The sequence below is a fragment of the Zosterops lateralis genome (genome assembly GCF_965231275.1).
Source record: "Zosterops lateralis genome assembly, chromosome: 1".
NCBI lineage: Eukaryota > Metazoa > Chordata > Aves > Passeriformes > Zosteropidae > Zosterops > Zosterops lateralis.
Window position 1 is genome coordinate 39,842,650 of NC_139762.1, and position 27,016 is coordinate 39,869,665.

General features: G+C 39.1%; 1 protein-coding gene across 11 annotated transcripts in view; it reads right to left on the minus strand.

Annotated features, from left to right (window-relative positions):
• Positions 1-27,016, minus strand: part of THRB (thyroid hormone receptor beta) — a 167,839-nt gene that overhangs the window by 80,007 nt on the left and 60,816 nt on the right. For 5 of the 11 annotated variants that reach the window (XM_083867804.1, XM_083867796.1, XM_083867803.1 and 2 more), the window contains exon 3: positions 5,995-6,065. The exons of the other annotated variants lie outside the window; for them this stretch is intronic. The gene's annotated coding sequence lies outside the window, so the exon portion shown is untranslated. The remainder of the gene's footprint in view (positions 1-5,994; positions 6,066-27,016) is intronic. 11 annotated transcript variants of the gene reach the window in all.

The window sequence follows — 27,016 nt, forward strand, 5'->3', positions numbered from 1 at the left end:
CACTGAGATGAGATTTACTTAAGAAGCAGAATTATGCTGGTAATGGCTCCTCAAACATTTCAGCTGAATGTCAAAATTTTTGCTCAACTGTATCAAGTGAAAATACAAGGAGCTGTTGACACTACAATATTCAAAGATTCAATCGTATGGCTGGGCTGGAAAAACACAGAGAAAAGCAAAGGAATGCAGAAACTCAAGCCCTCTCAAGGAAACTGCATTCACAAATTATTTTTACCTTCATTTCTACACCAAAATAATAAATTGAAGGGTTGAAATAATTTTTTTAAACCAAACTTCCTTTCAGAAATCTTTTCAAATCAAACATAAACTACTTCTACCAAAATACTTTGTTTCCAGGTAGACACAGTCATGTAGAACAGAATGTCTTTCATGTGAAAGAAAGTTTACTTAAACTTTGAACACCTAGACTTTAAAAAAAGTTTCTTCTCTCCTGCAGGAATCAGCATGTCTCCTCTTTTCCCTTTAGAAAATATGCACTTATTCTAAATGATTGACTATTTTAATTTGCTTTTTTAAATGTACTGCATAAGTCATTTCTCACCAAAGCAAACAGGTGCTCAGGAAAACTGAAGAAGAGAAATGCATTCTTTTTTGGTGCACGTGGGAAGTGTCATGGCACCTTAAGCCTATCACCACCAGGAGATTCACAAATCTTCTTCTACAGACTGATGAGCAGGGGCAAGCATGTCAGGGGAGGCCCACAGGGAAAATCAAATGCCTTCAACAATGAGAATAATACAAGCTGCAACTTATTCAGTAACTCAGTCAGGAATCAGAAGATTCCCAAATTGGGTTTAAGAAAAGCCTAATATTTGTTGAATTAATGAGGTTGATCCTGCACACAAGTCCACGTGCACAGCCTGTGCTCAAGAGAGGCCTTTTCCCTCCCTCTCAGTAGCACCAACAATCATTGTAAAATGCCAGGCATGGAGGGACTGAAGTATCTCCATTCAAAGCAGTAAGAGCTTTCTAAGGAAAAGGTTCATATTCTCCATTACCTTTGGTCAATTTAAAAAACACCCACATTAACTTAGTGAGAAGGATAGGACAGAAAGCATCTCATCTCTCACAGCCCAGGATATACCATATATCCCTCAGAATTAAATTTCTTATAAGGGTCTTTAAAAAAAAGAAAAAAAAGAAGAGCTAAAAAAATATACAAACCAAAAAACAACAACATAAAAAAAAAAAAAAAAAAAACACCAAAAAACAAACAAACAAAAAAAACCCACCAAAAAACCCCCAACCAACTCCCCCCCCAAAAAACCCCCAAACCAACCAAAAAACCCCTACTAAGCTCTTTCTTGCTTATATGCATAGCCACTCATAAAATTGCCTTAAGATCTCCCCAGTATCTGAAATGGAAGATCTGAGCAAAGAAAAACCTCAAAATAGAGTTAGACAAGGCACAATTTCATTCTACTTAAAAGTGAAAAAAAAAAGTTTAAAGAATCTTCAATATTATAACAGTTTAAACATTTAAATGCAAATTAAAGTAGCAACACATGAATTACAGAAATTCTGTAGCACTCCTATATTATGAATCATACTATGAAATTTGCTTTCTGCACTCTCAATGGAAACAGAATGAAATACTGGCATCTCAGGGATTTTGAAATTACATACAAGCAGTACAGCTAATAGCATCAATTTTAATAAGTTACCATTCTCTCTCAGATGCATATTCCAAAATGTTCTAGCTGATGGTATTCTTATGCAAGCTATTTGCCTATTACATACCACAACTGGTGTAACTCCACCGTCCAGGGAGGCATTTTCATCCCGTGGAAGGAGAAGCCATTAGGGAAACGCTGCTTGGCAAACAGTAGCTCACACACTGAAGCTGCAATATTATCCTGGCTTTCCTACATATTAAACATAGGACTGTGTTCAAAGTAAACATGCGGTCATAATTAAATAATAATTATGACTAACATTTGTGTAACACCATTCATCCAAACAGTTCAAAGCATTAGGTAAATCTGTAAACAAAAGGTCTAATCCTGCACCCTTTACTCACATAATGCCATGCATCAAACGGGCTATGTAGATCTTGTCTGTGCAGACCTAATTGTTCTCAATTAACTCCATGTGTCAACACTTATTTCAGTGCGTCGTGTTCCTGTTTAGCTTAATTCTCTCACTGCTTACTACAGGTGAATGCACTGTTTCTACACTCTCATTGATTTAATATCACTTCTATGGACACTTTCCTACACAGATCCCACAGGGCTTTTAAAATATTAATGCAGCCTCACTTCTCCTACACACTTCTAATAGGACAAATACTCTTTTATAGGGTGAAGAAGTTCACTTGTTGCTACTACACTGAAGGGACTAACCGTCACATCTGACTTGCAACTGTAAACTCAAGACCTACAGTTGCTATTCTCATACCTTAATCACACAAATAGCCTTCTTCATCCATCATGCTCCAAGAGTAAAACCACAGGAAATGGTAAGAACAGGGGAAAATTCTGCAGTTTCTAAAAATAAAATATATTCACAAGCAGACATGCTCAAACCCCTTCCATGCATTTGTAGTACAAATGCTGTCACAGAGAACCAAAGTTTCTAACTGCTAAAAGAAAAAAAAAATCAGGGACAACCTGCTGACAATTTTGTGTCAGTCTGTCTTGACAGTCAAGCAGTTGGAGAACAAGGTGAGAGATCAGGAATACCCGAGTCAGATTTCATTTTGGCTCTGCTATGGACACTTACTTAAGTTCTTTGCTTCGGCAGCAGTATCTGCAAGTCAGACTAAACCATCTTTTTCACTTAGGGATCTCTTGAAATTCATTAAAATCCCTATGGCTCTTTGAAGACAAATACTGTTTATCAGCACCAGCTGTTACTTAACTTTTAGCAGTTTTCATCTTTTATCTTAAATTTTGCATAGAAGAAAGTCACTGCCACAACCCACTCACACCACAATTTACTGTATTTTCCTCCCAATTTTAATTCTCCTTTGCAAGACATATACTCAGTTTTAGCTCTTATATGTATTCCATGTAACTTAGGCATAAATCCAAAAATCTTTTTTTTAGCACCAAACAAAAGCAAAACATCATTGACTGTTGATCTGTCAGTGGAGCTCACTCTAGCATGGCAGTAAAATAGGGTGTGTTTTTCCTCTTCTAATTTTCACATGAGTTTAGGCATTTCTCCTATGTGTTCATTCAAAAAAATTCCAACATAACAATAATTGTCTCATCAAAGCACAATGTGGTCAAACCTGAAAAGAATCTACTGCTACAACAGCAATCCCTACTAGAAAAAACAATCCTGAATTGTAAAAGGATTTCTCATGAATTCAGAAAATGATGCACAGTAGTTAGCTAGTAAAGATACAGTTCTCCTATAGCTATGCACTCTTAATTCCATTAGATAGTATTTGTGGACCCAATACAAATGAAAAATGCGAATATTAATGGTTTAATCCACAATATGTTAACAGCTTTGCTTTAATAAGCAGTGAAAATGACATGTTTATATTAAATTGCATTGTCTTCATGGGCGAGGGTGGAGAGGGAAAGGTTTGCTTCTCCCACCAGTTCTACAAGGAGCATCTGTCAGCAGCACAAATGAGCAGCAGGCAGGTGAGTTCTCTCAACCTGTCCAGCCAAGAAAGCAGTAGAGGTGCAATGCTGTCTCCTGCCAGGACACCCAGAGCAGTGCTTCTGCTCAACAGCACTTCCTCATTTATTTCTGCAGTGCCTAGGACAGCACTGCAGCAGCGTGAGCCAAGCAGTCTATCTCCCTTCCCATGGGTTGGATCTTGACAGCTGTGCAGAAACCATGGCTAAATATTGAGCCGAGGCAGAGAAACCAAGAACAATTCCATTCAAAAGTGGGCTATAGCTTCCTCTCTTCCTTATCTGTTGCCCTTCTTCTGGGGTCAAGCCAAAATGAGCCCGTAACCCTGCTGGCAAGAGCACCTCTGGCACTGCTCCACATCTTCACTTACAATAGGGGCAGACAACACAGAGCCCAGACAGAGAAAGGATCCTGAAGGGAAAATGAGTGTCATGGTGCTGGGCACCACAGGGCTGCCTATAAATACAGAGAGCCCCAATGCTACCTCTTAGCAAATCTGTAATCCTGGAGAACTTGTTCGTGGTAAGCTGAAGATCACACCACGCAGGATACAATTCACTGACATGCCACTAAGCACAGCACTGACACAATTTAAGCAAGGCTTTGATAGGGGCTTCTTGTGGCACTGAATTTCAGCCAGGAGGGCTAAGAAACTTGCTGAAGTGAAAATGAGCAGTACATTAAAGGAGAGCACACAGGACAAACGGGCTTGGTAGTTTGGATTTCCAGAGCTGCTTATGTGTGAAAACCAGTTATCAGATTTGACATAATGGCAGGCTAGCCCATGCTTTCGATTCCCTTGCATGGTAACTGCCATTTGCCTGGAAAGCTCTTATGTTTAATGCTAAAAATGCAAAATCAACTCTGCTTGGGACACTAGGTATGATTGTCAAAATAGACAAAATACGTTGTAGTTAATATTATGGTAGACTGTAAGCTGCAGTATTCTCAGGACAGTTCCTGTTAGGAAAAGCAGCAGCTCCAGAGGATATTAACCATCTCAGGTATCTTAGCTGAATGCCCATGAGTCACTATTGACTATCTAGAGAAGATGATAAAAAATGTTCAGGGGCAAAAAGCAAGTAAAAACCTTTTCTGAATCTAATTAGGAGAAATGAAAGTATGAACTTTCCCCTTAGTTTTTAAAACAGTCAGAAGTCAAGTCAAGTCAACTTCTTGTTGCTGTAACTGACTCTCACTATCACTTCTATCATTTATTTATCCCATGACTCACAAACACACACTGGTACTATTCAGGTTTATCATACCACTACTTCAAAAATTTCATACACTGCTATTCTGAGGCTCTTGCATCCCAGAAGATGTAATACTGCAAATTTCTGCAAGCACAATATGAACATCCCCATGGTAGATCTTTCTGAGATGGAAGTAAATACAACACACAGTAAACATGCAACTAATACCAAAACAGTTCTTCAGACATGACCAAAGCACTGCTTGTATTTAACACCAAACAGGTAGAAGCCATTCTTTTAAGAGAGATGACACTTCTCAGTGCAAAACACATAACAGCTACTGTAGAGATCCTTTTGTTAGTCTAATTTCACTGGCTCTGATAGATTTTCTCTGGGCTGAATAGAAAATGACTGCAGTGATTTCTTCAAGTCTCATATCTGAGTAGAGCATGTTCTATACTGTCGCCCTGCATTTTCTTGCTTTCAAGTGTTTGAATCTTTGCAGCCTGATTCTCACACTGCTTGATGCAAACTATATGCATTTTTAGAATTTATCTATGTGTTTTGCATAGTTGTTCTCTGAGAGGAGAACTTGACTGATGGTCACAGTGACCAATGGAGTCAGGAGGTTGTAACCTCCTTGGGCCAATCGTGGCCTTCTGTAAAAAGTGTATATAAGTGATGGAGTCAGAAAAATAAAGAAGCTTTCCATATTTGACCCTGCTGCTGCCTGCTGTCCTCTGTGAGGGTCCACACCCACGTCGCAATGTGTGACCCCTCTAAGTGAGGGGTGACACTATACTTTTCCCCAAGTAAACTCTGAAGAAGAATTTTATTCTGGGGTGCAGCAATCAAGAAAAAAATCCCACCAGCATCCTCAGGAAATTCCTACATCATTAGGGTGCAGCAGAGGCCACTGTCCATAAAGAAGTGGCAATTCTTGGCTATTTGTCTTTGAAATGCTGCATATCATGACACCTCAAACCTTCACACTGAACATTTTCATAAAGGACAATCTGATCAGCCTTTTTCATTGGATAACTATACTTCAATTTGAAGCTAGTAATAAGCATACTTTCCGTTGAAATATCCCTTTCTTTACAAAAATTTATGTAATCTTAAAAGGAAGCCTGAAAATTAGCCTAAATTTTAAAATAAAATATAAAGTATCATTTCCTACCTTATACCTTCATCACCTTCTAATAAATGCCATGCAGCTGTGGGAGGGCATTTTCAGAAGGGAGGAAAGTCCTAGGAAACAAAATGCTTTTAGTAGAATTCTGAATGGTTTCATTGAGTATTTTTAGCCTGGCCTCTTCAGAAGCTCTGCAAACATTTGCAAAACTCTAAAACAGAGCCAGGGTTATGTCACTATCTTTGGTACAAATAATTTGTTAGGAACTATTTTGTTCTGGCACAAGGATATATCAAGAGAGGATGCGTGAACTGGCTTGTTTTCCTTTGGATTAATGTTGTTTGTCAACTGAAGGCTGTCTTTATGTGGAAAGAGCAAGGTGCCAAGAAGCACATTTCACCATGCCAAAATTAAAGGGAGGAGCTCAGAAACAGTCTTTTATTACCTAATTAGTTTTATCAAATGACACAGATCAACTAACAGGAGATAACTAATAGGAAAAAGGGGTCTAATGAAAAAGTAAGTTATCAGCTGGATGCTCTCCAGAAAACAATTATCTCCCTAGGTAAACAAGTACTACTGTTGGGAGGTCAGACACAAAACGCAAGGAATGAAGGTCTTCTCAGGATACCAGCCCTTGGTGGAGTTGAAATGGGTGAAAAAAGTAGTGGGATAAACCACACTGAGAAGAAGGGATGTCTTGTTATTAAAGAAGCAAGTATCTTCAGATAAAATTATTCCTATCTGGCCTACACATATCCCACCAGTGTTTGGGTTTTTTTTTTTTGAAACACAAATCAAGTACAGTCTGCCAGATTAATATCCTTATTCAAAATGAAAATTAGGACTACAATAAGAACAGCCACGTTCACCTACTCATGAACAAATTACCAGAATAAGTTTTTTACAGCTTACAGGGAAAATGGCAGTTCACAGATCTTATTTTATCTTGATTGCCCTCTAAGACTGGAAAGGATTATTACAAAAAGAAATATGTAATTTTAGACGATATTCTGCTTTATCCACAATAACCAAATGTACCACACATACTTAGATTTCCTTTCCATTATTTTCCCAACTGCATGAACTAAACTAGCCAAACAATTCAAACTCATATGGCTCCCATTCATATTACATCAACTTTAAATTCCTAATGTGAACCATACTTTCATGTTTCCCATTACTATTTGCTTATCTAGTATATACTTAAAATATGCAAAATTTATCCGATTATTTTAGCTAGAAAAGTAACACCAGGCACACATAATGGCACAAAGACATTTAAGAAACCTTGCTAAAAAAAAAAAGAATCTAAAAATGAGAATTTAATTGATTAAAGACTTGTGCCCCCCAGCAGCTTGAGGAGAAGCAACATCAATTTTTACGAACATTCCTTGAGAATTTCAAGTGATGCAATGGGGGAGTTTTATTATGCTATTCTTTTTCTTCCTCTTCCCTCTCATCCATCACCAGTTAATTTGAAAACAGGGCAAAGAATTTATGGGAAAATGCTCTGTCTCTTGGGATATTTACACAGTTCTGCCTTTACAGCAGAGCTGTGGGGACCACAGGAGAGTTTCATATATACTTACTGTATGCTTTAGCAAGGACTGCTAGATGCAGAACTATGAAAGGAAACTAAAAATCAGTCCCTCTAAATGGAAATACCAACCACTGCCATCCCAGAACTCTGTCAAGAGTAGGCAAAAGATGTTAATGAGGACTTGGCAGGTCCTGGACAGAGCTGAGCAGCACTGCTCACTGCTGGGAAAGAGCAGTCCTGTTAGCATGCCTTTCCCTGCCTGGAAATGCTGAGTTACAGAACAAGCCCCAGCTCACATAAAACAGTTTGACGACCCCACATGCATCTGAGAGCACCTGCAGGGATAGAGGCTTCAGCCTAGACTTGTATCGCTGCTCCAGATTGTCATGACCTCTTCCAAGGTGATTCTCATCAGCCTGCACATGGAATAGGAATCACCATTCCTCTGTGTCTCAATGGACTTAGTGGGGTATCAGATTTTGGGGACTCTACAGTAAGATAGCCCCCCCCAAAAAAAAAAAAGAGAAAGAGCACATTACAGGAATGCAAACCAGTGAGCTCCTGCAGGTACAAATAGACAGCAGATTTAGTTGAGGAATTAAATAACAGTAAATGAACTTATTTCATCTGCCATCCACCTTTAAAGCCCTGCAAAGAAAAGCCTCTAAGATTCATAGCCTTCACAATATTCCAAATGACTCTGCAAAGAGTGGGGATTCTCTGCCAAAACCAGCCAGTTTTCACTTTCCTCCAGAGTCAGTCCTTGGCTGGCAAATCCTAACCACTGTGATATCCAGGCCTGCATATGGATGAGGTCACTGACCATGATCAGCACATGAGCATGTGTGTGGCAGATCTCCATATTATGACAGCCAGCTTTTCCCCTGATGTGTGATCCTTCATTCCCACAGAACAGGGCAGTACCACTGTACTCTCCTTTTTTTTTGTCCCCCTGCCTCACTAATGCTGCCTTCTTATTACTTTTTCCATTATTTCCACTTACTCTGGAACTGACTGCAAGGCATGGTGCCATTATAAAATCCTCCTCGGCTCTGCCCACCTTGAAAAGACTGACAGAGGAGGGAAAACTGGCCAAGCCATGACAGTGAGCAGAAACAGAAAAGTAACCACTACCACTCTTACCATTAGCACCTGGAGACTCAGTCAGCCACCTTCTTCCAAAAGAAGCTGCTTGAACCACAAATTACTATTTTAACCGCACATTCTTTCTCTCACAAAAGGTTTCTAGCAGGCTTTGATCATATATCCCGTGCAAAGATACTGGATTTCCAAATTCTTTGCTTACTTTTTTTCTTCTAACTTTTTCCCGTGTGCCTTATGCAACAAGTATCTATCTACCAGAGAACAAAGTAGCAGAGATTCCTGGCTCAAATTCCTAACTCCAGCTTTTTAATGCTGGGCAATGATTTTCTGGGTTCAGTTAGGCCACTTAAACTTACACAGTTCTACCTACAACACTGTGACAACATCCCACAAATGGGTGTATATCCCAGGGTACAGCCAGTGCAACCTCCTGAGATAATCATTCTTCCACGCCTACAGCATTCCTGCAGACAGCTCCTCTGAAAATTATAAGCTTTAAGGCAATGTTCTCTGCACACCACCTTCCTTCTCCAGGTGTCTCTGGCAAGTTTCAGCCTTCCTGCCCCAGCATCCCTTACATCAGACTTGTTCTGGTGGCACAATGTGAACCCATCAAAACAAACAAGCTGAAGGAAAGATGTTCATGCTTGCTGCTGTTTTTCCATAGCACACTGGCCTTTTCCATATCGTCCTAGGAGTACTGAGTCTAGATGCACTGCAACACCAGCCTGCAGTCACAGTAAATACTGAAACTTCTCCACACATGCAGAGTTGGTTTGGGAAGCATACTTGAATATAAGAAAAAAATTATTATAAGGAATGTGGGCAAGACAGGCCATCCAAACAAAAAAGCCTCACTTGACCAGATCACTGACCTTGCCTAGGAATGCAGGTACTGCACACAGGAAGAAAGTTTTCTGTGCTACTCAAGCTGCAGTTAACACCCAGATTCATAAGCTGTTTTCCACAAGGAGAAGCTGTATGTAAGGTCAGAAGGCAATAAATCATGCTGCATTATGGACCAGCTTATTGTTTAGGACACACACATGCAGAAATATCAAAGGCTTTTTGAAATTAACAGTGAGTGATTATGTGAGGCAAATGTAATGAAAACACAACAGAGTCTCTTAGCTAGGGGTAGAGAATATTCAGCCAAAGGCTTCCTCTGACTCCCACTGCGAACATAGTATGGAAATAAACAAAATGATGTATTAGGAGAATGAAGACTCAAGGCTTTGCACTAACTTATTGTTTTCCTGAACCATTAATTGCTACACAGCTTTCTGTGTCACAATAGCATTTCAATTACTGAGCTTTTATATTATAAATTTACTGTATGTTTTTGAGAATGCACAAAATTTTTGTAATTATTAAAACATGTCTAAGAGAAAAAATTATAAAGGATAACCGAGCATTTGGTCCTCCATTTGCTGTTATAAAACGCAATCTACGCAAACAGATGATAAGCAATTAACAGGTTTAACAACACGTGCGATTAGCTGCAGTCATATTTAGATAGTGATTCTTAGGCAGGTTAAGTGGATTATTTATTTAAGTGATAGGCATTTCAGCAGAATACACAGGATGAGAGTGCGTGCATGTCAAAAAGAAAGCAGTCTTGTGAATTCAATACACACAGGTGGGAGCTGTGACACAGACAGTGACTAAGGATTATCCAATGCTTCCTATAAATCTGATTTCTACTTGCTTATAATTTTGCCAGACTGATTGTTTGGGCTGAAACTTTCCACATTAGATGTGTGGTTCGGGCTATTTTTTTCTTACATTAACCAAAATGGCTCAATTATTTCCAAGACAGAAGCCAGGAAAGAAAAAAAAAAAGGCACTGTTTTGCAATGAGGAAATATTATCTTCAAGAATTCAAATATCCCTCTTGTTTTAAATAGCAGAGAGTACATTTTAGCCAGGGAAGTTGCTCTTGCCAGGCCAGTTAAAATCAGTTCAAATGTGATGGCACTCCAAATGTCTGCAAATCTGTGAGAGGTGCTAGATACTGGGTTTAATGCTGGGTTCCACTGATGAGCATTATCCTCATGTGAGGAGAGGAAGGTGAGATGTCTTTGCTGCCTTTGTTCCACAGCCCAGGATGGAGGTCAGGCAGCACAGAGAGTGGGACCAGGCTGACCGTGCTGACTCCAGCAGGGAAAAACTACTGGAAAGAGGAGAAATAAGGTATATCTGGCCCATACAGACAACTTATGCAGAAGAAGAGAGTAGGATCCCCTGAAGAAGAGATTTAAAAGAAGAGGATTTAGCTGACTGATAATGAGTTTATGATGAAAGGAAATAGACAGGGTCATGGGTGGGGTGCAGCACTTGACTTTGCAAACTCTGTTGTATATGTGCAGCCCTTAAGCAAGAATAAAATGTACTTAAAAGGATATAATAACTTTTTAAGTCAGAAACATACAACTCAAAGCTAATGTTCTCAGATACTGACTAAAACATGCTGCTCCTAAATATTTAGGCCACTCCCCAGAGGTATCCTGTTATTGAGACTGGAAACATCCCCAAAACTGCAGTCAGAAATAAACCTCTGTTTAATCACGAAAAACACTTTTAACACTTTTTTGAAACCTTTTAACACTTATATAAAACTACACTCCCTGTTTCCACGATTAGAAACGTACATATAAAAAATGAGAAATGTGGTCTGAGGTACCTCTTACAGCAATCAGGTAGATAGTTTTACAGAGTTTTTTAAGGAAATATGCCTTTGAAAATCTTCCCTGTTTCCTTACAAATCCAGCTATGTAGAACTTCATTTCATTAGTCCTGTGGAGAGCAGGCAGGAGCTACTCATCATGAGTGAGAACAAAATATTAAACAAAACCCTTCAGAAAGTCAAACTGTTTATTTTGTAGCTACTGTGTAGCCTGGCACACACACCACCTTTTATCCAGCCATAGCAGCAGCAGCAGAATCCGAGTGGGCAAATACCCCCGTGCCTCTGCCTGCAGAGCAGCCACAGGTGGGACCCTGCCCTGGTGAGTTTGCTCCACCACAGCTGCACCATGTCAGCACACCCAGGGTCAGAAGGCAATGACAGGACATCCCTGAACTGCTGTGCTCTGTGGGCACAGAGTGGGATGGGTAATCTGCCTCAGCATGGGAGAGCTTGTGATGGTCTTCACTGATTTCTGCTGTGATTTTTGATCAGTAGCCAAGTGTTGGTTAATTATTGAACTTTCTTGTGTTGGTTGCTCAACAGAGAGAGGGCATTGCATGTGCAACTACACCACAGTCCAGAGCTGCAATGGAACAAAGTAAGGCAGAAAACTTCTTGTGACTGGGGGTTCAAGGTTGTAGCCAGCGATCAGTCTTTGAAAGATACACAGATTTTTTTTCTTTCAATTTTTGGCTCACTCTCTATCTCATTCACCTGTTGTCCTTTCAGCAGTGGATTCCACTTCACACAACTAGTTGGTTATGTGATGAATTAGTCCTAAAGGCAGAAGATGGAGAGGAATTCTGGCTTTGCAGTTGCACCCTCCTTTTCTTCCTACCTCCTACAGTATTATTTATTCCCACTGATAGAAACTTCAATATCCATTTATGACAACACTATTTTCATGGATTATATGCTTATCAATGTCAACTTTCCTTCAGCAAGGAAAATCACCTTCTCCCAGGAGAGACGATTTGCAATTTCATAGTAAGGGTGGCATCTCTTAAGTAGTTCTAATTTTAACAGAACAAAGTACATCTTATTTTACAAGGAAGGTGGAACCATTACACAGCACACCACTAAAACCTTTTCAGAATCCAAGCATTTCCTTAGAAGAAACACAGATGTCATTCTCTGTGAATTATTATTTTCTTATTATTTAAGAACCGAAACATATTGGGACTTGGCACACCATGCATTTAAGAAGACAAATTCATAAAAGCAAGAGATTCTGAAAAGTTAAAACCTTGAATTACTTTCTTCCATCATTTTAATATAAACTATTAGATAACATTTGAAGAATTTTAATGGTAAAAAGGAGCATGACTGAAAATTCACAGGAGAGGTATTTGTCAAAGACAGATCATCTACTCTCCAGTCCTGTTTCTCTATTGCATAAGACTATTTCCTTTAGTGCTGGCTGATGTGGCATATGCTCCCAATAACCCAGCAGAAAAATGGCCTTGGTGGACAAATAGCTTCTCCTCCCATTCAGTTCAGTCTTAATACTTGTCTCTGTGATTACTCCTTCCCTACAAAATTAACTCTAGACATGGTAGAGGAATTAAAATATAATTTATACATCAACTGCTTGATTTATATTTGATCTAATTGCTAAACAGCCTACTAGAGACTTGCTAGATGTGGTCCCAAAATTACCATCAACAAACTATAACAAAATGTGTGTTGGTGCACATAAAGAGAAAAGAATTGCCTCAGAAAAGCAACACAAAGCACCAAGTGAATTGGAAAGAGTCTGTGAAAGGCAGAGGGCATGCACTGTAGCTCTTTCATGCTCTGGTTGGTTTTTGTGAGCTTGATTTATGTATAATTAACCATTTTTTCCCCTGCAAACAATTTCATTTGAAGCTGTGCTATCATTTTTACCCCCCATTCTCCTGCCACAGCCCCATAAAACAGTCCAGTTTAACATGATGACAACTGAAACACGCTGCCACAGCAAGAGTCCAAACTTCTATGTTTGCATAAAACCCCACTCTCGTCTCCCTCCTGCTCATCCTATCATCACAAGAATAAAAGAAATTCATAAACTGTAACTCTCATCTCTAATAGAGCCTTGGCCAAAATTCAAACTTGATAATTAATTACATTCTGTCTCTTCAAATTCCCACACTAGGCTGACTAAGAGAAATAACTCTTCCTTGCCTAGACAACAATGTTTTATATGGCTAATGGACAGATCACTTCACCTCTGAGAGAGCTGGGGAGTTAACTGGAGAAAAACAAGAGATACTTATAACACTTGGATGAGACAACAGCAGTAGATAAAAATACTGTAGAAAGTTTTTAGTGTATAACAAACCAAAAACTAAGTCATTGTCCTCTGATTACACTTTCTGTCAGAGAATAAAAGCAAAGATGATCAGACAAGACAGGCAGCTGTGAGGAAGGTGTCTGAGTGACTGTAACACAAGCTGAATGATTTGGGATAGGAGGGTATTTGAGACAATTCAGATGCAGTTATGAAAAGCTGATGAATCAGTAAGGTAAAATACATTCATGTATAGCACTACACCTCAATAAAATAGAGAAGGCATCAAAACCATTTCAGTCTGAAGAATACAAAGCATTAACACTAAACCATGATCTTAGCCATAAAACAAATCACTACCTTATGCCACTATACAGTAAATTACCAATATATCAAGAGAAGAAAACTATTTTGATACCTGCACTGCACATAACATAAACCACTCATTGTGTGGGGACTGTAATTGGACTTTTCTTCTGAGCTTGACATATGAACACTATACCCTTAAGCAGCACTCTTACAACGTTTTATTTATTGCGTATTTCACATATATTTGTAAAGGACTTAATTAACTTCTTTCCCTTCTGGTACAAAAGGGTGTGCATCATCATTGAAAAAAATCACAAGGCAAGGCTGGCATGAATGGTCTTGCTCGTATTGTATGTACTTTACATTGACAAAAACCAGTGCAATTCTTTCTGAGTACTGGAGGTATCATCAATAAAGCCTGCATTGTCTTTCCTTAGTCTGGTCTGTCTCAGATTTCCTGTCCATCTCCATTCACTGTTTTAAAAATAATATGTAATTTTGAGGCTGTATCCATGCAAGAACAAGACATTAGTATGTGATACAAACTACTTTTGCATTTGTCATATTACTACGGAGAATATATGCAGTGGATGAGCCGAAAGCATAGGACTGTTCTCCATTTACCAGATGATAAATCTAGACCCTGTCTCTGTTTAGTAAGGGTTTCTAAAAACTTTTCTAGTTCTAAACCAGAAGCAGAGTAATTTCAATCCAGTTACACCTGAAAGCTGGTGTTGGAATAAGAAACTCAACTCCCATCCAATTCTTCATTCATTCCACTCATATTCAACCTGTAGGGCATAAACCCTCCAATATTCTTACACAGATAAGGTCCAAGACACTACAAGTATAACACCCATACCATATACTCATGTTCTGAAGATGTGCATGCTCTTGAGATGAAGAGGCTCATGAGGGGAAGAGGAGGGGCAGGCACTGATATCTTCTCTGTGGTTACCAGTGACAGGATCCAAGGGAATGGCCTGAAGTTGTGCCAGGGGAGGTTTAGGTTGGATGTTAGGAAATGATTCCTCACATAGAGGGTGGCTGGGCACTGGAACAGCTCCCCAGGGAAGTGGTCACAGCACCAGCCTGACAGAGTTCAAGAAGCATCTGTACAATGCTCTCAGGCATATAGATGACTCTTGGGGATGGTCCTGCACAGGGCTAAGAGTTGGACCTTGTGGATCTCTTCCAACTCAGCACATTCTGTGATTTTGTGAGATTTACTGCAAGCACCTCAGCCTTGGAAGCCTACCCTCACATCACCACCAAAGGACTGGGCAGAGACATAAGAAAAAAGCTCAAGTAGAGTAATTAGTATCATCAGTTTTGCACAACAAATCAATCTTGTTCACCAGCAGAAATGCTGGGTCATTACACAATGGCTGAGTGAGGCAATAAAAACTCCAATCTTTCTGGGCACAGAAATGATACGCCGAATGTTTGTGTGAATGTTTCATTTATTTTTGTATTATGTGTTGACTTGGCAGTAAGTATAGAGTTTTAACATTAATTCTTTAAAAAAAATCAATAGTTGCATATCTTGGAACTTTAGACTTCACACACACACACACACACACACACAAAAAAAAAAAAAAAAAAAAAAAAAAAAAAAAAAGAACCCAAACCAAGAACATAGACAAAAACTTGTACATCACTATTTGACTTAAAATGAATTATCACACAACACTCTTATAAGCATGGTTTGTCACTATTGTGCTTTTCCTGCTCTCTCCGTATTATTTTCATCTATGGGAGACTTGCAACACACAATACAAGAGCTCCAACTCTGTTTCCAGTGTCAAAACTAATGGAAAACATCACAAATCTCAACACTGTAGATCACACTTCCTTCTCCTCTTGGTCACAAAACATAATTATAGGTGAATCTAAGCACAACACACAAATTGTTCTCATAGTGTTTTGCATGGACATCAAACCTTTCATCTACAGATCCTAAATTCAAATATCCTTAGATATTTGAATTTAGGTACGAAGACCCCCCATAATACTCAGCTAAGAGAACTAGATTAACTGGCTATCATTGCATCAGAGGACATAAAAGAAGTTATTTACTTCAAATTACATTCCCAGTTTGAAGAGGATTCATATACCTGTTTTTTCAGACAATGTACTGAATAGCTCCCTCACTCGTATCTCACAGCTCAGAGAGATCCTAAAGGGAATTTGTGCTCCTAAACCCATGACGATGAAAATAGCCTCAAATAAAGTGCAAACGTTGTTAATTCACCAAGCTACCCTTAGCTCTAGGTGGATATCCTGAGCAGGAGGAAGGGAGGCAACAGGAACAATATATGCACTTCCCTGAGCAAAGGCATTTAGGATAAGTCTCCTCAGGATCAGACAATATTCTTAGAGCCTGTGCAAGGAAAACTCACCTTAAGGAGGGGAAAAGAGTCTGTTACAATCCCATTTATCAGCTCTTACTCAGGTGGCATCTTAAGAATGCTGGACTTTTACAGAGCACTTAAAGGAATGAGGGATTGGACTATCATTGGATGAGTTATGGAGACCACATCTCTTAAATAATCAACTCATACATAGATCCTGAATGTAAAGATACCATATAGATCTACTTTATAGGTACAGTTACACCACATAGACACTCATCTACTGATCCTGACTGACTGATCCTCAGCTTCAGCACACATCCTAAATCACTGCAGAATCCAGGACTAAGATTTCCAGACCGTCTGAGATACTGCTGAATCTTAGCAACTTAACTAGCAACAGTCTGATGTAAGTGATACAAGCAGGATTAAAAAGCTTTTTTGTTTCAAAGAATAGACTGGAACATCACCTGGAAAAGTGACTCTTTGGTAATACAAGCCTACTGATGATTTTCATTTACTACATATATTTTTAATGTGTATGTTTCAGTTGTCCACTTCCTCATTAATTTTATATCCTTTGTCATGGACTGGCTGGTACCACTGTAAAGCAAGAAGAGAATCAGTTTTGCAGATTTTAACTGAAAGCCAGCTAGAAATAAAATAAAATATATGAACATCTGGATCAAGAACATCTTGAACAGGAATTTAAAAATGGCTCACACAATGGAGCCATTAAATTACAGAATTACTGAACATTACACATATTACAGAAATGTTGCTTATATTTTGCTTTACTGACATGGTAAATTACCAGCCTTGTTCACTGTAATGCACACTTTTCAATTATCTGTTCAGATTTATCAGCATAACTGGATTTATTGCACACATGTAGACACCTGTTTTATAAAACCAACCTACTGTGCCAAAACGACCATGCTGGAATCCTCTGGATCTCATCCAAGAGGAAATGCTTTGAAAGCATTGCTGAACTGCCCTAAGAACCCTCCAGTTTGATAATCAGGATATCGGCAGCCAAAGTAGAAACTAATTTACAATTTGCTAATCTCCACATCAAAAAGACTAAAGAAAAAATGCTGTATTTTTATCATTGGCCATTATGACACATCATGAAGACCTAGACTAATAATTCTTTCCTTGTGAGAAGTGGCTAGTATCTTTGCTGTCAATCTAGTCCTCTTCTACAGAAACATTTAAGTTGTATTTATAACAGAGGAAAAACTGAAAGGCAAAAGGATGAAAATGAAAAAAAAATCCCAAATTCTCATACAAACTCAAACAACACTAGGCTCTCCTGATGGAAGGGATTTTTTTTTTTTCCAACTGCCTATTTCCAAGTACCACCTCAACACTATGGGGTATCTCCCACAGAGGTACCCTTCCTTCCAGGGCCACTGCTCGAGGCCAAGGGGGACACCCTCTGTGACATCTCAAGTATCACTAGGCATCAGTGTGTTGGCAGCTGAACCCAGGCATTAATTACATTCCCAAACAAGAGGCTGCAATCAATCAAAGGCACGCTTCATGATTCACATTTGCTGTTGAAAAACCTCCTCGGTCAGGAGTCTCATGGGAGTAGTTAATGACAGTAACCCCTGGGGGATTCCACACATGCCACACCACCAGATTAAAGGATGCTTCCAAAAAGTTTCTGTGACTCTGCCTACTAAGATATTTGTCTTGATCATTGCCTACTTTGGTGCTGTTGTATATGGGCTGGCCAGGATCCTTCCAAGTGCAACAGTCCAATAAAATTAATTGAAGTTCAAAAACTGCATTCAGTTTGCTTTTACTTGTTCTGAAACCCTTCCAAGAGGTAAAGTTTTGATCCAGGTCATCTCTGTGGTGTACAGATGACAATTCACCAGATAAATTTCAGGTCTCCTCCAGCTTTGAAGTTCAGTTACTCCAGCTCTACAGCCAAACTCTCACACTAACCCAGAAATTCCTTAAGAAATTTTCAGTGATTAAGAAGGGTGTGTACATGCAGAAGAGTTAATAGCATTGTCTCCTGGACAATGTTAAAACAGCCCCTCTACACATTTGTAACTTTAAATATTTCAATCACATGGTACCATCACTTGTTCCAAGTAAGAATTGTTCAGATAGAGGAATACAGGGAAAAACAGGCTTATTATGGTGCGGTGCATTGGCCTTTACTACATATTCCAAATTCTTCCAGTAATGTCAAAAAAAGATGCTAAGCATCCAGAAATTGTGTCAACGATGTTGTTATGCTGAAGACTGAGCAAATGGATTTCTCTGTAGAAGTTCATGAGCATGGAAATGCATTTCCATTCCTATTAAATACGAAGATGCTTTGTTTACTTAGTGCTGAGCTGAACAATGGACCAACTCAGTCTCAGAGCAAGACTGATTTCCAGAGGTCTTGAGAAAAAACACTTCAGTAGACAAGTATTTTGAGGCCTCTGTGTATGGATGGAATAACCCCAAGCCCAGGTGAAGTTCAGAATGAAGTGAAGATACCTTTGAGGTATAGTTACTGCAGACTGACAAAAAATGAGAGAAGTGGAAATGATGCTTATGGATAAAGTATTGATGAAAGCACGTGTAAGAAATCTCCTCTAAACAGTCCTAAAATAGGTTTAGTGGTACTATTTTATTTTTAATTCCACCACATTAAGAAAATAAATCTCTCCTCCTCCTCTTTCCTAAACATTTGTGAAGGTCTTAAAGAGCAAACTTTAATACAAATAAACTGACCACTATAAAGAAGGATTGTTACATATTAACCACTGAATAATCCACTGATAGCAGTGACATATATTTAATAATGATATGTTTCAACCTTAGGCAAATAAGAGCAGATTTCCTTTTTTTTTTTTAAACAGTGCTCACAGAGGAAATCATTACTGATCTAGATAAATATTTCAAAGTTCAGTTCAATTAAGAGCTTTATTTCAGTTTTAGACTTCAATTTGCTTTTAGGCTAATTTATCTTATTTCCCTCCACTCTCTTCCCTAGCAAGGCTATATATTAAAATTTCACATCCTTTTTATACAATATTTAACGAAAAAGAAAAAGAAAAAGAAAAAGAAAAAGAAAAAGAAAAAGAAAAAGAAAAAGAAAAAGGAGATTGCTATGGTGGTAAAAGAGAAAATATGAGCAGGCTGCCTTTCACTACAGAGATTGATTTGGAAAGCTACTATACAAGAATGAAAGAATACCATTATTAATAAATTTAGCAATGAATAATCACAGGTCTAAGCATTATCATTATCTGGTTGTGCTTGATCTAACAAGTAGGAGTACAAACCACCTCATTTTTGAATGGCACTGTCAAACAATTTAGAGAAAATATTTTCATGTGACTCTTCCTTTTAAGAGTTTTGTGGAAATTGAAGGATTTTCTTGTCAAGATATTTCCTCTGTTGTGTACATGCAGTAACTACACTTCAGCTATTTGTTGTGAGATCAATATGCATCTTCATGGCTCTCCAAGAGTCATGCATAATTTTGACACCTAGTGAATCCACTCTCCAAGACAGTGGAAAAACAGCAAGATGTGCCACATTTCCAACACCATCAGGGAAAGTTAATGCAATCATAGCAAGGTCAAATAAACTCATGGTTCAAGCCTAAATGAAAACTTGCAATTTAAACATCCCTGATCTAGATGTGTGTTAAAGGTAATAAGTAAACACTGCTCCCTTTTACTAACTGCTTAGGGCAAAAAGTATTATTGCATTCCCATTTAATCTCATTTGTAAATAAATTGGCCTCAAAAATTTTATCCCTGTTTCAGCAAAGTCAATTAGATTATCTTCCCAAAAACAGTGAAAGCAATTTTGTCAGCTGCAAATGAAATGGCCAAAATCCAAATACAAGATACTTCACTACAGAATTCAGGTTTTATATTCAATTACCTGGAAGTACCTCAAGAGCAACAGTAGTCTATTTCTTGCTATAGGATGCAGAAAATGTAGACCTACATAACACTGTACAAAATCACATATGTATTATTACTGTATCTACCACAAAGTACCTTTCAGATTACTGAAAATTTTTAATGAAGTGATGAAATTGCTTGTAGAAGTACCAACAGATAAGATAATGTAACATTACCCCACTGATGTATAATATGAATGCTGTGCAACCAAAAGAAGTCTGTCATAACAACCCCACACAATACAGAATAGTCAAATGCTTTATTCTTCCTGTCAAACAATTAAATCCTTCTTTATTATTTCTGAAAGTGAGCATATAAATATTATGCACCAAAATGACCTGGAATTCAAATTGATACTGGAGCTCAAAATTCATAGCTAACATCCATAACAATCCAAAAAATCTTCTGCTGTAGAATATAATAGTTAACTGGGGGTAAAAAAATAAAAACCACATGCCCGTATAAAGGACAGAGTCTCTGTAACGCTTCCACTGGATTTATTTTAGTCTTGTTTGCCTTGCATGAAACAGCACAGTTTCAAAAGAAAACACCAGGAAACCTCTGAGCTTCAAGGACAAAAGCTGGAATCAAAAGTAAAAACAAAAGCAGTATTTTCAGTTCAGATGTGCTTTTCAAGAACCGAGTTTGCTCTGTGTTTTACTTACAAGCTGCTGACCATGGGAAACAGTTATTTTCAACTCTACTGCTGCAGCAAACAGCTCTGGTGACTCCCTCTGAAGTGCTGCTGCCACACTGGGATAGTCTCTCCATTTCCCAAAAGTCACCCCTGACTCACCATTGTCCTCCTCCCAGTGGCGGCAGAGGTGGTCCCCTCTCAGTGCTGCCACCAGAGCTGCCTTCAAGCTTTGTGGGACTCCTCAGGAGCAGGGGATTCCTGTACCCCCTGCTCCCCAGCCTGCCTCACCAGGGATGAACTTCCCAGCTGCTCTGTGCACCAGGCACAGGAAGATCACACAAGGATGCTCCACTTGGGGGAAAGATCAAGAACACAACATGCCTTGGCTTCAGCCTGACCACCCAGGTGTACAAATCCAAGCCATATTTTAGCACCTAAGTCTAAAACACCCTGGTCATGGTTCCACCACAAAGTGCCATCACCTTGCTGTGGGAGATAATCGCCTCTTAACATAGGGACCTCATAAAAGTTATATAATAGAGACAAGAATAATTTCTTTTAAAAATTAAGAATATGAGTGAACTTAAAATTAACTTGACTCTGAACAGTAAAGAAATGCTGTGATTTTGTTCTTCCTTTCCTTAAACAAAATGGCTGTGTACATAAAAGACAGTCGCTATCAAGACAAAACACCTCTTGTATGATCATGAGCAACAAAACTCGCTTGGCAGTATTTAATCAGTTCTAATCAGATGATAAGAGTTTAAAAAAACCCACAAAACCAAAAGACAACTCACTAAAAATCAAATTAAAAACCTACCTCGGGACCAACAGGAAGTAGTACCATCCCACTGAAGTTCAAGGTGACAGCTTTTAACCCAACTATGAACTTTCCCAATTATTTCCAGCACTGAGTAACATCCTGAACTTAGCAGCACTGATCTTCACTTCTGGTTCCCTGCTGCAATGCTGTTTTCTAGCAGAGAAGGAATCTTCAAATCGGAAGTATAGCACACATACAATGCAGACTTCAAACAAAGGACCATTGTCACAATGAGGAGGCTGCCATGAATAATCTCGTTATTGCAGTCATGAATGATCTGACTCATGAAGCGTCTGCAGCAATGTTTCAGGCTACAATCACTTGCTTTTACACAAAGCACACCTGGCTATTTCACACCCCTCCAGGAAATAGATGTTTAGGAATGTTATTTGGTTTTATGAAAACCCTTGACACTGTACAGCCAGAGATAAGAGGAAATTAATTCTTCTATCATTATCTGTTTCTCTTCCAATCTTTGGGAAAGGGGAGACATACCTACTCCTCCCTCGCTTATTTTGCTTTACACATTAGGATAAAACACTCAAATACTTCAGGATACAACCAGTGCAACCTCACACAGCCCTCAGCACCCCACACTCACCTGGCACTGAGGAAGCCACGACGGGTGGACAACACACACGGGTCACCTCCGTCACCCAGCACGGCACCTGCCATGGCCATCCCTGTGACAGCACAGGCACTGAAACAGGCCAGGACACAGCCACTCACACAGGGTGAGGCTGCACCATGCCAAGGGATTCTCACAGGCCCTCAAAGCAATCCTGCCTAAAAACAATGCTGGTGACACAGCACTGTGCGGGTATGAAGCTGGATGAACCCTGCTGGGGTAACATCAGTCTTCAGGGTTCTACCAGCTTTAGAGGGAAAGCCATCGTTCTCAAGGATTAATACTAGAAAATAAACATCCAGTTACATAAATATTCATAGAAGGGGGAAAAAAAAAAGCGGCAAGGAAGTCAAGCTACGTCCTTTATAAACAAGAAACCAACTCAATTTAACTGCAGAACTCAACTTACCAAACCTTTGCCAGCCCCAGGCAGCTTGGGCAGGCAGGAGTCCAAAATGTGATAAAATTATTATTTAAAAAAAATATAAAAATTGAAACTTATGAGAATACACAAGTGCTTCTTAATAAGGCAAATTAAGTTTCTTTATGAGCATATTCCCAAGCCGAACACATATTTTAACTTGAAATAGAGGGAATGTTTTCTTAAAGCATTATGTAGATGTGAAGCTGCTTTTATGTACCTCAGTTTATCAGAGAAACATGTTGTATCATGTTGTTAAAATATTATAGAGATAAAAGGATAATAATTGAAATATTTGCATATGATGTAGTACAAAGAAATAATGTATGTGAACAGACTATTTGTTGTCACATTAGCTTCGAGCAAATAAGGAAATAAGGGTTGATTTATTACTGTTTGTCTGGGGATGTAGGATGGTAAAATTCTACTGACTGCAGTTTAAATAAAGGTCTAGAAAAGTAATGGAAAAAATCCTATCAATAATTCAGGACAAATTAATCGTACAACACCAAGTCTTTATCAAAAGAATTAATGAATTTACCTTGTTTATTCATAGTATTTAAAGAACTGACTTCTAACTGGAATTTCTTAAAGGAATTTCTAATCTGCACTTTAAAGGACTGTTGACATGTTGAGGGCTGCATACCGTACCCTTCATAAATAACAAACCAATTGAATCTGTTGTTCTGCAAAACTTGGCAGCACCTCTGCCTCAGGAGCCTGGGCACCCAGCCTGGGGTCCTGCTGCTGCACCCAGCCACAGCTCCTGGTGCTTTTCAGCTTGACTTTTGATCCCACTATTATCACTGTGACCCTTTCAAGAATCTGACAACTCTGATCATTATCTCCCAACCTCTACACTTTAATGAACTGAAGAGGAGTTTGTAGACCCTCCCATTGCAATGCTGGCCTTCCTCAGCTAAAACAATTTCCTTTCCTGTCTTGTGCCTCGCTGCAGCAGGCAAGGTGAGCAAAAAGGAGAGGCAGAGAAAAGGAAAAATAAACTTCAGCATGCACATATGCTTACGCACACACATGCATACTTGGGTATATAAACACATACTAAAGTATATAGAGTATACCTAATAGAAGGTTTACATATATGGGATGCATATATAACTAGAAAATAAAGGTGGAGCCCTGAATCCACGGACTCATCACTGCTTTGGCTAATGACTCCAAGTTTTGCTCCGTTTTGTTCAAGCTCACTGGCAAATCAAATCCAAGAGCCATGGTTTGATTCTGGAGGTTAGTCACACCCAAAAGAAAGTCTTGTGACAATTCTCTCCACAGCACCTGATGCCACCAAGGGCGGCAGGAAAGAGTGTGCCCACACCACTGCTGGGGTCAGTGCCAGGCAACAAATGAAACAACACAGAAAAAATCATTATATACCCTTAGGCATGTGCATAGTAGGATCACATTCGAGAGCACTTAAGAGATTTAAGAAATCACTTTTAAAATGGTTTCAGGTTTTTTTTTTTTTTTCAGAGATGGCAAGTAGATTAAAAGAGTGTTTATTTCAAGTGGTATAGCTAAGGCTCTACAATTCCATGTACAGATATCCCCTAGGGAAAGAATTCCCTTCCATAGTTGAAACCAATCTACTGTAAACAGATCAGATTAAACCAAAATGAGACATTCTCAATGCACTATTAGACAGTCAGCATATTCCTTCCTTGGAATGGTACAGACCAACCAAAGATAAATAAAAGAAAAAGCAATTCTCAACTATGCATTTGTAACTATTTTCACATTCCCTCCCAATAATAATCTTCCATAATTGACATGGAATTACAGCATTTTAGACTTTTTAAAAATAACAGGGGTGTTTCTGGGAAATAATACTACTAGTGGAAGCATTAGCAGGCTACTGTTCCATTCATGTTTATCTTGAAAATGAAAAATTTCGAATTTTAAAACTTGTAAAACTTCGGTCTAAAGTTTCTTAATGTCATGCAACCAAGAAAAAACCTGTACCCCCAAACAAAACTGCTGACGTAGTCTTAAATCCCAAAAAGCAGTGAAAAATCCTTGAACCTAAACTAAATAATAATTTTTCTGAAAATAAAATCATGATGAGATTTCCTAAGTCATTATTTGTGCTAAAATACACTGTGTATTATGATTATTAAGCAGAACACAATTTTATTTGAGTGTAAAATTTTGGGACTTTCCTCATATGACCTTCCTGGCATACTGCCAAGGCTCAGCTCTTGATGACATTTAATCTGAACATAATCCCTGAAATCTCTGCGCCATTACTGGGTTGCATGGGAATGATTCCCTGACAACATACACAGAACTGTGCTGTAAATTTTATTTTCAGCTCATGGCTGTTCTCCTTCCTTACCAGCTGTTGCAAATTATTTGTTTGAATAAAATGAAATAATCTATACCTCTTATTTGCTATAGAACCATGTAATACCTGAAATAGAAAACAAGTCCGACACTTCTTGTTTCAGTTGTTTTTCTACTGATGGCTACCATATTTTTAAGGGAGTAAACTCCAGAAAACAAATGAAGTTCAGCAGCTGATGAAAAGCCTGGGTAACGAGCTGCAGTGGCCCAAACACCCCCGTTGACTGTAAACAGGAGCAAGACCACACTGCAGCAGAGGGTTCCAGCTGAGGGTACTCACACTTGACTTCGGTCTGAATGAGCAACTGCATTTACAAAGGAAGAATACACTCAAAAGAGCTTTTTTCATATTCAAAGATGCCTCTGATCTCCGAAGCCAACTGTCTTTTTGTCATGAATGCTGTGAAAAATCACAGTGTCCAAGATTTCCACATCTGTGATTTTTGGCACAAGGGTAGGAACACAATAACTGATGTTTGAACCACACCAACGAAAATCAGGCAGCACAGCAATCTGTCCCACAGGAAAGTGTAGAAAAGCCTCAAAATCACTGCAACAAGGTAAGTGTGGATCTCTCCCTGTTTTCAGTGTGCCCAGGATTTCACAAGAATTTTTCCCCCGCATTCCCTGCAGGAAGGAGCTAGGTAGGCAGAGCAGCGCTGACTTTAATCTTACTAATGCAGGTCCTAAAAGCAGTGAATCATACAGCAGTAAGAACTCCAGTATGGGATGCAGAGACCTGCCCATTGACCTGCATACTTAGTTCAGCAACAATCTAAGTGTCATTACAGTTCATGAGAGCTAACACAAGTCTGCCTACATTTGCTGTGGTCCAATTGCTGCCTGAAGCAAAGAGTGGCTCTTATTGAGACTTCTTGTTTACTGAGTGATCCCACATTCTCCTTTTCCTATGAAAAGTAAGTAAGTAAGATGAACAAGAAAAATTAATTATTCCCTGAAAAAAAAGCATAAAATTAGAACAGATAAAGCTGTTTTATGTTTTTTTAAACTCATAATTTTCAGCAGAAAGCTTGCTTTGTTCAGTGGGCTTTTCTCCCTGTACATTAACCCCTCCCCAGAAAGGTTTCTCCTACACAGAGTTGACCAAGTAATCAAGGACCACAATTCTGTGGGAAAAGAAAAAGTCCTCTCAAGCACGCATAAAAGTTTATTTCATTTTCTAATGCTAATCTCTTTATTCACGTAAACAAGCATCCTATTTCAAAGGTATGCCTTCAGGTTGGGGTGCAGAGGACCTCTCAGTTCTCCTCTTTAAAAAGGCTGAACTCCAAGGAAACATAGGAACTACTCCTCCAGTCCTTTGTTTCCTACAACAGAGCAGGCTTGATCCAATCAAGAGCCACTTAAATCAATGGGGAGCTGGTAATATTTGGTTTAGGCCAGGTAAGAGTGAGAAATTGAGAAACATGTTTTCACCTGGCCTTCAGCCAGGCACAATGCCACCACTAATGAATGGCTGCTATAACGAGACCTTTTGAAAGGGTCATATGTGCGATGAATTAATGAACACAATGCAAATCTCACATCCATCTCAAAGAGGGGCAAAAAAAAAAATCACTGCAGCTTATCATAAATATGTTTAGGCGTTCTGATGCCAGCTTACTGCCAAAGGAATCCACCGACAGGGAAGGGCAAGGTCTGTTTGCAATGCAGTCCTCCCCTGGGAGACACATTTCACGGCTTCCAGCCAAAGCCTCCAAAACGCCTCCAGGGTAGCAGTTGGGCTGGAGCTGCCCCATCACGCCCTTCCACTGCAGCCGGATTTGCCTACTTTTGCAGCTGGCACCACCAAAGGCTACAGAAACTTGTAGTCAGCACAATCTCTTCCAGACTGACTTTTCAGTCTCTTCATATATGGAATATGGAGAGGAGTGCATAGACTGGCAACCACTGTAAACAGAGTTTATACAGGAGACCCTGCACCTCTCACAGCCTTTCTTTTTCCTAACAATTTCTGTGTGACTGTTACAGTC